We start from the raw sequence: 12,386 nt of genomic DNA, 5'->3' as shown, positions 1-12,386 counted from the left end.
ATTCCAGGCTTCTTAATGATAATTAATAAAACTAAGGTCAGTGTATCTGGGGTGGGAAAAATGAATGCTTCAAAGAATACAGCCTGGTAAAGAGGATTCTGATAGAACGTATTCTGGTTTTGTGCTGATGTAAGTACTGCTACTCTAGGACTACATCAGTGTATTGCAAATACGAATTGGGGCTTTAGTATTTTTAAAACAGGTTTATATAATTTCAATCTGAATATTTGCAATTTACTAAAGCTGTAAGCAATTTTAAAACAAGATCTTGAATTTAGAGGCACTTCTCAGATTTCTTTGTCAGATATAAATTAGAAAGTGTGGACTAGGTCTAGTAAATTGTAGAAAGAGAAAAAAAATATTTTGAAGACTGGGAAAGATAGTGGCAAATATGAAATAGAAATACTCCTATACCTGCTGTGATCAGGGGGAAAGGAGCAGGGAGTATTACCCCAGATTCACTTCTACAGAAGCCCTGTGAAGGCAGGGAACAGATAAGAAATGTCTCCCCTGAATGAGCTACCTCAGAACAGCATTAAAATACTTGGGAGGTAGATGTCTGCTCTGAAACACTGAGTTGGCAATCGTCACCTTGTTGTGAAGGGCAGCTTCAGCTCTTAGGGGTCAGCAGAAGGAGATGTGGAGAAAAAAACCTCCAAGCTTTAGTTAGAATTCAGGTACAGTAAGCAGGAACTGTGAATCTCCCAGATGCCAATATGTTTGGGCTGGTGCTCTGGAGACCCTTGCCCATCATATGTTTTCCTTACACCTTGCTGTACGTCTGGGGAGGAGGATGGACAGAAGGCTGTCTTCTGCAAGCTTTTTCAGGGCTTTTATGGGTATGCTCCTTGTGATACCTAGCATGCACAGGTAAGTATGCTCGCATGTACATCTGTCCTTGCCTTGTCTGATATCTACACCTTACACCTCTTTGCACCAGTTCGGAAAGAATAGTCAAATGCTGAAGTAACTTTTAAAGTCAGGGTCATGTAATGAGAATCTCTGCTCCTTTTTACAATATGCAGCTTAATCTTTGTGATAAATCCCTTGACCACAGAGTTAGTATTGCTGTTCCGAATTACACCTTTTAAAAACAGTTGTGCTATTGATTCTTGAAGTCAAGCCCAATAAGTTCTGGAGATATTTCAGAATAATATTTTACAGCAAAAAAATGTAGCCAATTTGTCCTTGTCAGTTTAAAGAAAATTGGATGACCTCATGGGAATCAGCTATAAACCTTAATTTCATCTGTGTTTAACTGGATTTGTTTTTCATTGTACCTTTTGATAATTGCTGTGTAGCAGATACCTCCCCACAGCAACTCTCACTTCCATCTTACAATTTAGGGAGAAAGTGCAGCATTGCATATTTCTCACTTTATATATGTAAGTGAAATTTTGTAGCTTCAGGGTGGATGAGGACCTGGGGAGAGCCACTCATGGTTACATTTTCGTTGTATAAGTCTGGAAATTTTCACACTTATTTGGTAAGAGGGTTTACCTAGGGCACATCTGTGGTAGTGACTGCTGTTCTAATCATCTTTTCAAATATTTCTCTGGCATTTTAAAACAAAATAGTGTTACTTTCCCTGGGCAGCACCTTGCTTTTGCAGTAATTGCCAAGCAATGAGGTGAAAGAAAGAGGGAGAAAGGTTGCTACCTGGAAATCTTAGCTGAAAATTGAATTCCATGTGGGCTTAGGCTCAGTATATTAGGAGGTCTTTCAGTATTAGCACAAAATGATCATCTGTTATGCATCTTTGGCTTTAGTCTAATGAATTATCCATGTATTCAAACCATATCTGGTAAACTTAAGTTACAAGCTTCAATTAAGGTAAATTAAAGCTAAGAATCCACTCCCTTCCTGTAGGTGAAAATCCAAGGCCTTCTCCTTCACTTCCTGCCCCTCCCTACTCTACCTCTTCTTTTTCAGGCAAGTTTGGAATATAGTGTTTTGAAAAATCTGTGCACAGTAATTGCACAAATGGATCCCAGATCTGAAGCTTTTTGTCTGTGGGTTAGCTATGATGAATGTAAAGGAATTCAGGTGTGATGCAGAGGGAAGAATTAGGGAGAAAATCTACAAAACAATTTTGTCTGTAGAAACTGCATCATTGAAACATATGTCAAAAGTCACTTATATGGGAAGATGTTTTCAAAGCCCTAAAATACTTCTGAGGTGTCATTTTTGAAGCAATGCATTTCAATCAACCTGGAGAGTAAGATGATAAATGAAAATTAAATTAATAGTTGTAACATTTTTTAAAATCTTTCAGATGGTGAAAGTTGGAATCCTTTTTGCTGCTGTTTTTTAAGTATAATTATTGGCTCTTTTATTAAATATGATTGTGTAAGTGAGGAAAAATATGTGCTGTTGTATTTTTATTTGCTCAGAATATTATTCTTCCTGTACAGATGAAACTAGTTGTTTGAGCATGCAGTTGAGTTTGTTGATGAACGTAAGACCTCAAAACTCAAATTAGCAATGAAATCAAAGAGGCAATGCAATTTAAAGGAGAAGGCCTAGAGAGAGTGCTTACGGTATGCTTAATAATGAAATACATAGCAAAAAGAAAATCTTACAGTAGGTGCAATCACCAACATTAAATCTTTCTTTGTGTGAGACTATTTTCTCTTAGCCATGTATATGGTGGTGTCTGTGCTGGATGCCTTTCATTTTTCTTGCCTTTTGGACTGGAAAATTATAAATAACGCATTCTGTGGTATGAATTTCTATTTGCATGTATTTTGTGTAGCAGAGGAATCTTAGAAATGAGTGAACATTTCTTTTACATCTGGAACATGTCTAAATTGTCACCAATAAACATCCCCACAACAAATGGCCGAACAAGACAGTAAGGCACTGTGTCAAATTTTGTCCAATTCCTTCTGCCTTTAAATGAAAAACCACTAAAAACCTGAAGTCATTACTTTTCCTAAAGTCTTGTATACAAACAAAGCAACCAAATTCAGAATAATGGCTGGATTTTTTTGCTGTGTATGAGTTGGCTTGATTTTAAATTGGTTTCAAAAGAGCCTAATCCTCTGTGCTTCAGCCCATACATAATGGATTACATATTCTGTAATAACAGCAGCATTTATACTTCGGTGATGCTCTGCTAAAATGAATCTGAGATCTGATGGCTGTGCTTAGATGAAGGCACTCCGTCCATGGTCTTGCTTAGCATCTGAAAAATATTCCCCTCTCAAGATGCGCAGAACCACGTTTTGCATTTCTGTTACTCTGCCAGCATGTGGCCTGCACATTGGTGCAAAATGTCCAGCCATGCCGCTGTCTTCAATTAGCATCCATTCAAAGCTGACTCATCTGTTACTATGGGGCTCTTGTCAACCTGACTTCTTTCAACCCATAAGTGTTAATGTGTATTTACCGCAGCACAGTTGTCAATCATTCACACCAACACCCTCATGGCAAGGATTTGCTCCATAGGGTTAGCCATGGTGCTGTGGGGATAGGGTTGCCTCATCCAACCTGCAAAACTGAGGACCGCAGTTTTGTTTTGTGCATCTGTTCCTTTTATTTTCCATGGACTGAATAACAATTTACCACCCAAAGAGATGAAGGGGTATCTCTCATGCCTGTTATGTTTGGATACCAGCACAAAGATGAGATGGTCTGTGGTAAAGTCCTGTGGTTTAGGAAATTGTACTGCCTATTTTATTTTTCCAGCAGAGTAAATCAAATAAATAAATAGAAAATAAGTGGGGTTTTTTAAAAATTTCGTTTTCCATAACCAAGGTCAGAGTTGGAGCCATTCATGAGCATGCCTTAACACTATGCCCTCCACCTTGCATGATTTGCCCCTCTGTCCTATGTTTAGGGAACAGAGAAACGGGGGTCATTGATTTTGTAGACTTTAAACCATTCTCTGGAAGCCTTTCTACTACTGCTGATGCCCCGTCTTTCTTGTGTAGATTCATCACAGCTGTTTGTGGCACAGCATCAGCTGCTGCTCAGACCTTGTATCATGAAAGCATGCCCTTCTGCAGCCCACAGGCAAATTAGTCCATCGACTTAATTCTTGTGGGATTGTGGCTCTTGATTACTGGGCTCCTGCCACAGAGGTGATGGAAGATCTTTGGAGTATATGTGGGCCAGGGTTGATGGAAGGTCATTTCCCAGCTTAGCAAGAAATATGCAAGTTTTCACTTCGGGATTTTTTTCCCAGTTCAGGCTCTGGTGCACTGATGCAGTCCGCATCTTTTATTTCCCTTTCCTGTTTCCCACTTGGTTCTTGTAGCTTTGTCTAGACTACAGATATGGATGATGTGGCAATAATGGGCAAGTGCGCATGTGCATGCACACACACATTTTGTGTCTTACAAACCTTGTACCACCTATATGAAGTACTCTTGCCTGAATGAACAACGTTAAACCAAAACAGGCTGTGAGAGTGGAACAACAGGAAATGAAAGAACAGCTAAGGTAAGGTAGTCATCTGTATCAGATGGTTCAATAAAAAAGTTGCCAGTGCCTTTCTCCTTATACGCTTTGCCTTGCTTATATCCTTAGCCTATCACAGCTAGAACAATGTGGCTACAAAGCACACTGGGAGGAAGTTTTAGGTGAGGAGGTTGTACAGTGAAGGAAATGTTACCTGAGTATCCCAACCTACTGACTCAACGAGAAACAGCGCGGCCCCTGGTTGCCATCTGTGCCTTTATGCCCTGGTGTCATTTTTACTAGAAGCAGAAGTGCTTATTACGGCACTGAGAGGGGAGAAACTTACTTCAGGCGAAGTGAAGGGGCCTGTGGGCCATCTCTGTGTGCTCTGTAGGGCTGATGAGAGTGCAGGCATTGGCCTATTTCTGCAGCAGGATTATTCATCCACTGAAAGCAAACAGTACTGTTTCTGCTGGCTTTGAGAGTCTGTCTATAGGCCTGGTTTAATTTCTGTTATGCCTTTCCTTTACTGGCTTCATGAGAAGTAGCATTCAGATCTTTTTTTGTCTTAGATTACTTGCACACATGCATACACAGAACATGTAGTCATCTTGTTGTTTTTCTTGATTAGTGTCTGTCACGATTATACCCTTTTAGGTCTAGATCTCTCTGAGATATAGAAGGTGAGATAATCTAGTGATTTCCAATTAAACACACAAGCCATGTTCAAAACCAGAATTTTTAGTAATTTGTACTTAGGCTAGGTATGCGCTTCAAATATACTTTCACAGGAACATAAAACATTCATAAGCGGCTGCTCAAAAGTTAAAATGCATTTCTTCAGCTAGTTTTGTCTTCTATGTTGTATGCAAGGGTGGGAAAACCCAAATCTTGCTAACACAAAACACACCCTGCATACTCACTTGTTCCCCTGGCAGCAAGATGAGAGAGGGAATTAAGTGCATATGACTGGTATTAGTCACACAGATTACTATGTCCTACTGGAAGGTATATTGCTCTGAAGAGGCCGTTATAGGGAATTACACCCGCACAGAGCAGGGCTGCTTACCCCAAAATATGAGGAACTTTTCCTGCCTAGTCTAAGAGAAATAGTAGTAGAACTAAGCTAGTAACAGCAGAGTATTTAGGACTAATAGATGAATATAAATATGTTTGTAAGTCTTACTAGGTCCTAATTCTAGGCTTCCCTTAGCCACTTTCTCCACCTGTTCTGTTCTCCTTTCAGAAGAGCACTTCTTTTTCATTCTACAGCCTCTTCCTTGCTCGTTCTTTTCTTTAGTTTGCCTGTCTCTTTGGGTCTGCTTGTCCCAGTGTAAATTATTATTGTTTAACTGCCCTGTCTGGTTTTCTGCAGAATGCTTTTTTCTGTCCAGAGCCATTTTCACTCTGTTAGTAGAATGCCTTGCACAGTGGGGTCCTGTCTAATGGTGGGACTCCAGGACTCAGTGGTAATGAAAATAATAAAAGCGTGATACTTCATCGTCATTTGCTTTTATGTTGTTGTCAGTAATAAGACAATATAAAGAGCAAAAAAAGTAGATTAACTGCCATGTTTTGATAGTCTGAATCTGGTTTATAACAATTATCTGGGAAAAGAGCTTTACTAATGCAGGTTATGTGGAAGCCACTTTATTGACAGTATAAAGAGAACCAAGGAAGCCAATATAAAGGTACCACAAAATGCTCCACAAATCATTGTATAATTATACAATAAGTTCTTACATCTTAACTGGCCTATGACTGAATATATTCCTTGGTGACCTTCCTTATTGCATGGCTATATAAAAATTCCTGGAGCTGCAAAAGCTTTTTGCCTTGGTGTAGGAATAAAGTATGCACAAGCATGGCATTATCATGTTACAGAAGAGGCTACCAGGCTGGATTCTTTGCTGTGGTATGGTTAACTTGCCACGTCTCAGTGTTCTGAAACCAGCTCTTTGCATTGACATAGCCAAGTAGGCTAAGAGAGGTTTACACCTGCCTTGTGTTTCCCAAAGTGCTGTAATTTAGGCATGGTGAATTAATATTGTAAAGATTCTAACCCAAAACTTTAAAAATGAAAGGTAAAGTGACTATAAAAGCCACTTCTTTATGTTATGGGGGTTTAGGTTTTTTTTGGTGAAACATAACCATATTATGTTTGTTCTCATCTGTAGTATAATTAGCACCTGTAGTAGTGTAAATGTGGTATCCTTAGAAGGTTAAATCAAAAACCTGAACTCAGTTCTGAGCAGGTGGAACAAAATGTAAATTGATTTTAAATACAGGGCTTTTCGGTTTATGTGCCACCACTTAGTTTTTATTTGCTGTCCTCTAGGATGTATTTAATCTAGAGTAGTTAGTCAGCTGAAGATCTCAATTTAATTCAAGTTTACTTCTAGTATTTAAAAATCTCTTAATCTCTGTGACCCTAAAATTTGGAGGGTTTGTATTTTAAATTTCATTTATATGTATCTGTTGGGTTAAAACAAACTTTGTTTTAAATAGCTATGAAAACATATAAACATGGCAGTAATTTCAAAAAAGCACATTTTAGTTAGCCATCTTTTTCCATCTTTCTGCAATGGCATCCCCTAATGACTTATTTAGAGATTGGTATGTTGGAGTTCCTCATCTATGTTCTGAAACTAAACTGAGCTACACTAATGCTATGCTCTTGTGAATGCTTAAACTGTCAGTGTTTGTATTGAAACTGTTGGCTTATTTTTTTGGGTAAAGGCTCAAAAGTAATCTGTTGTACTTGTTCTGCTTTAAAATAAGGAAAAAAATCACAATTTTGTTGGATGCAGAATGGAAAAATAGTATATACCATTGATTTTTTTCTGCATCCGTTAGACATCTATCTGAATTGTTAATAACTGGGCAGTGTGTTTTATGACAAAGAACTGCAAAATCAAATTCCATGTATGTGGGCTAAATAGACATAGTAAGAATAAAATGCAGCAAACTTAAAAAGAAATGGAAGAGGGTAGGATGTGATGGTAAAAATAAATATATAATGCTTCAATTTTCTATTTGTGCCCATGCCAACAGGTCCTTTATCCCTTGCTAGTGTTAATCACTCTGACTGCTGGCAGAGAAAATTTGAAGTCCCTTTAAACCTTCCTTTTTTTTTGTTTTTTCTTTATTTTCCCTCTTTTTAATTAAGTGGAATAAACAGTCTTGTTTTTTAATATTCTAAACTTTTGTTCTGTTATTTGTTCTGGTAGCTCTGTTCTCATTTAAATATATATTTTATAAGCTTGGCTGACCGTAAGTGTACACAGTCTTCCAAAAGAGGTTTTGCTAATGTCTTATACCTGGATACAAATGTTTATCCCTGCTGGAAATTCCTTGAGGTACATCTAGGGCTAGATGCCATAAACATGTGAGAGTCACATGTGTCTGGAAAATGTAGCCAGGTCATCTCTGTCCTCTGCCTTTTCCATATGTCGAGATGTCACAGTAGAATTCTGTGGTAATCCTGTTCCTGCTTATTTTGCTTAATTTTTCTGGTATCATGTCTGTCCTTAAGATCATTGATATTTTTTCCCATTGGATACTCCACACTTTCAATGCACTTAACATTGCTGGCAGACTCACTAGCAAATTACTCCTGTTTGTGCAAATGTCACTAAGTGGAAATATTTGGCTCAAAAATTGAACAGTTGAGGAGTTGCACTAGTAATTTCATTTTAGCCTCGTAATTTCAATTCTTGTGCATGATCTCTTTAAAGGTTCTGGTGCTAATCTCACTTTAACCAGTGGAATTAATAACTTCCCATATGGCACAATATCAAATGCTTTAGTTAAATCCAGTGGATTAGATTTTCTGTGTTTGATTCGTCTAGAAAAGTAATTGCCCTATCAGATAAGATAAGTATGCTAGCTGTCTGAAACATGTTTATAAGCTTGGCTGAAGAGTCAAAGGGTCAGTGCTACCATCTGTGGGATTATGAGTTACTGACTTTGGATATTTCTTGCTGATTTTTGGTTAAGAACTGTGCTAGTAAACACCTCAAACAGAATATTTTGAATATTTGTTGTTTCTATTGCCTAAATGTTACATATAATCTGTTTTTATTATGTTGTTAAATTTTACCCTTACTGACATTGGTTAACCACATGAGTTCATTTTCATAGAGTTTTGTCTACTACATATTATACTTGAATATCCAGTGGCAATATAATAAGAACTACTGTATGAGTGGAGGAAAAACATGCAAAATGTTTAGAAGAGTTTCTCTCACTTTACTGTGCAGTACGAAAAATCTCTATTACTGTTATTTGGACCATAAAATAACTAATAAAAACTACTTGGCTCCACTCTTTTGATTTACTTTCTCTGATACCTTTTCTAGAAATAAGACTTGCATTGTAGATTTTGCATCATCTAGTTGAGTCATCATACCTCCCAAATTTACTACTGAAGTGTTTATTAAGGAGCACAGTATTTATTTGTCCTAAGGCTGCACAATCTTTGTTCTCAGTCTTTTAACAGAGAAGCTTAAAAGGAAATATCACTCTGTTACGTCTCGGTAGCAGACATAAACTTCTGTTGACAAATTCAGAGGAATTATTTCCATTGTCCATCTGTTTTCTTCAGTAGCTGTTTGCAACTATCAGCTTGGCAGTAGCCAAGTATCATACTTCATATTCTTTGAAAAGCAAGTGTTTATTCATGAAGATCTGAACAGAATTGCATCAGTGTAATTCATGCAAATAAAGGAAATATTTCAAGTGTATTGATCCTTTCTTCCAGGGATTAATAAAAAAAAAAAACCCAAAATCACAGAAAACACCCTATCACACTTCAAGTGAACAAAATATGAATTCCTGTATGTCGACAGCCACTTAAGTAAACTACCTTGTATAGTAATAAACCCACCAACTGAAGTCACCACTGTCACTATAAACCTCATAGATTTCAGTGACAATTATAATAATGCTTTTATTTGTTAACACCATTGTGATATTTCTAATGTTCAAGACCCAGTGATGAAGAAGAACGGAGCCATTTGTTACATTGGTGAAAATTAGTCTGGATAAATTAGATTTCAGTGATCATCTCTCGTTTTTTTCATCTATGGTGAAGTGGTGCAGTGTTGTTCAAGGTGCCAAATCCCTGTCATAACAGGGTCTGAAATACTGTCATGTTTTCCAAGAACTTTCCAGGGTTTTTTGAGTAACATTCTCATTTTCATGGGAAAACACAAACAGTTTGCGCAGACAACTATAATTGGATGCAATAGAATTATTCTTACAAATAAAGCACTTAACTCTGTGTGCATCAGCTTCGACAATAGGAGCACTGAAAGCTCCCTGTGCAAGTGTTATGTGTGAAAACCTGCTTGGCTTTTGCAGAAGGTTACCCCTACATCCACCTCCTGAGATTTAGAAGTTGACATCTGTTTCGGTTCCTTGATCAAGTTTTTGGTTCAGATACAATCAGTAAAGAATGTCATTCTTCATCATTTATAGTTTGCTGAATACAAAAGCACACGCACTTGTCCATGTGACTAAAAGCTAAAACAGTTAAATATCGAACCGCAGAGAGTCATTAAACATGAGAAGATGTGATACTTAGCGGTAGACCTGCATATTTGAGGCTGGAAGATATCTTTTTGTGTGTATGTGTATGTATGTTTGTTATGGGAAGGAAAATTGTGCTTCTCTGGACAGGTTCCTTACCAGATGTTTCTTACTACATCAGATGATTGAGGAACCAAAGTACATCTGGCTATTAAAATATCTTTATATGGTTACATGATTTATTCTGAAAGCATGGTTGAAACTAGTAAGTTTGCAACTATGTGAACAGTTCTTACCACTATCTGGATAGAGGTAGTAAGTTTTGGAACTTAAATTAGACAACAGTGCTGTTTTGTGCTTACTTATTACATGTGCTTGTTTATTTTTTAAGATTATTATAGTCAGGCACTCTTCTGTTAGCTTTATGCTATTTTGGTATTTTTGCTGAGAGTCAGGAGACTTAAATAAACCTAGTGTCTCTGTGGATTATAGTTATGTACTGTTTTATACATGCTGGAAAACCATAAGCCTTCAGGCTGAGATAACTGCATAATAAACATGTATTTTATGAAATACCTTTAACACATGTTGCTTTAAAAAAATGGAGGGGGAAGACAGTTCATCTCTGTCTGCCACAACAGACTTCTATCAAAAATAAATTTAGAAGAGCTCCAGTTGTTCCCCCAGTTTGGGGAAATAGATGATTTTACTTAAGGTATCAATAAAGTAACAAGGAGCTCTTTTGACCACGTTCAGTGAGTCTAATGACCATGGGATTCAACTTCTAACAAGCTATCACTAAAAGGGGAAATAGAAGTGTCATTTGGAGCACAGAAAGGATGCTTTACACTTAAGAATTTGTATTTTGCGTGTCAGTGATTGCCATGGATGAAGCATTAGGTATTCATGCATTTGTTGTTTCCAATGATGTAATGTGATACAAAGTTCTGGTACAATTCTCAGGCAAGTATTTGATCAATAGATAATACTCATTAACAGAGTGGCTGAAGGAACAGTTCTGTGTTCCTTTCACTCTGAAATACCTACCACTTCTTGTACCAGCTCTGGACTCGCAGGTGTTTAACTTCTTTGGCTTTGCTCAGTCCATTAGAAAGCAAAATGCCATAGCATTGTCATGTCCTCCTAGGAATTTCTGAACACTTTTCACTTTCTGATACCTGGACACTACCAAAAATTAATTCTGTTGTGACACAGGAGTTAAATGTGGCATATAATAACTTGCATGGCCTCATGTATAAGAGCATCATTATGGCTGCAAGGGTGTTATTTTGCTATGCTGTAGTAAAGGATTAAATAAAAATGTTGACTTTTATGTTACTGGTCATCTTAGTTAAAATTCATCAAAATAAATAGCTAGGTCTCGGTTTTCAGAGCCTAATTTCTCTTACAGATTCAGGTAAACCTCAGTGCAGCTGTACAGATAGAGATCTTCCATTAAAGTGCTTTATAAGTATAATAGCTTGAAACTTCTTTTCTAGATGTTGTCTTAAACATTGAAAGAAAAATCCCACCTTTTTCTGAAATTGTTTGCTTTTGACACTATACTTAGGCTTTTACATTAATTTTCACTTATATTTCTTTTGCGTCCTCCTTTTATTTTGATATGCTTTTAAGAAATTCTAAATTTTGAAGATTTCCTGTACTGCAAATTAAATTCTAATGAGTAAGTTAAAGGGTAATCTTTTCCTGAAAAAAAGATGAAGTTTCGTTCTTCTGAATTAAGATGTCCTTCAGCTTACATACTGTGGTCTCCAACACAGTCAATCTAGAATATAAAAACTAATTCAAAAGGTCAAAAAAGATTAAGTTTTCTGTTTTGTTGCTAAAAAAGAAAATAAAGTAACAAAGCTGAGAATATTTCATGTTTTCACTAATAGATTTTTCTGAAATACTGCCTAATTTGCAAGTGGAGAATTGTACTTTGGCTGCCTCAGGATCTCATTTTCCTCTATGGATTCAGTTTCTTGGTTATACTACAGTATTCACGAGAAATTGTGGCATCTCTTCTTAGTGTGGAGAACAGATGTATGATGACAGATGCAGTCCAGCCTGGACAGGAATATGGTTCGTAACCTCCACAAGGCACAGTTACATACATACAAAAAGAATAAATCTAATATTTTACCGATTTGTATTTGCTTCCAGGTTTTAATTTGTTATGCTTTCTAGTTACCTACCAGATTTTCCCGTGGAAAGCTGATAGTTTTTGCAGAAATGTGTTCCTTAGTTGAAAAATTAAACTTCTGTCAGCAAGAGTTTTAAGGCTGAATGAATGTTTTTCCATTGAAAATGTTGGTCTTTTGGAGTCAGTTACCAAAGTAGGTAGCTACATTTTATGCTGCCTGGAGCTTATATACACAGGGAGTCCCTATGAAAGCCTAAGGACAATGAATATCCATACAGATCCATCTTGATCTGTAGCTCACAGA

General features: G+C 37.0%; 1 protein-coding gene across 1 annotated transcript in view; it reads right to left on the bottom strand.

Moving 5' to 3' along the window:
• Window positions 1-8,359: 8,359 nt before the first annotated feature.
• DKK2 (dickkopf WNT signaling pathway inhibitor 2) overlaps window positions 8,360-12,386 on the bottom strand; it is an 83,334-nt gene continuing 79,307 nt past the window's right edge. Inside the window, exon 5 of the transcript XR_011337340.1 lies at window positions 8,360-8,371. The gene's annotated coding sequence lies outside the window, so the exon portion shown is untranslated. The remainder of the gene's footprint in view (window positions 8,372-12,386) is intronic.

Source organism: Phaenicophaeus curvirostris, chromosome 4 (assembly GCF_032191515.1).
Source record: "Phaenicophaeus curvirostris isolate KB17595 chromosome 4, BPBGC_Pcur_1.0, whole genome shotgun sequence".
Taxonomy (NCBI): Eukaryota; Metazoa; Chordata; class Aves; order Cuculiformes; family Cuculidae; genus Phaenicophaeus; species Phaenicophaeus curvirostris.
This window is presented reverse-complemented; position numbering and strand designations above follow the sequence as displayed.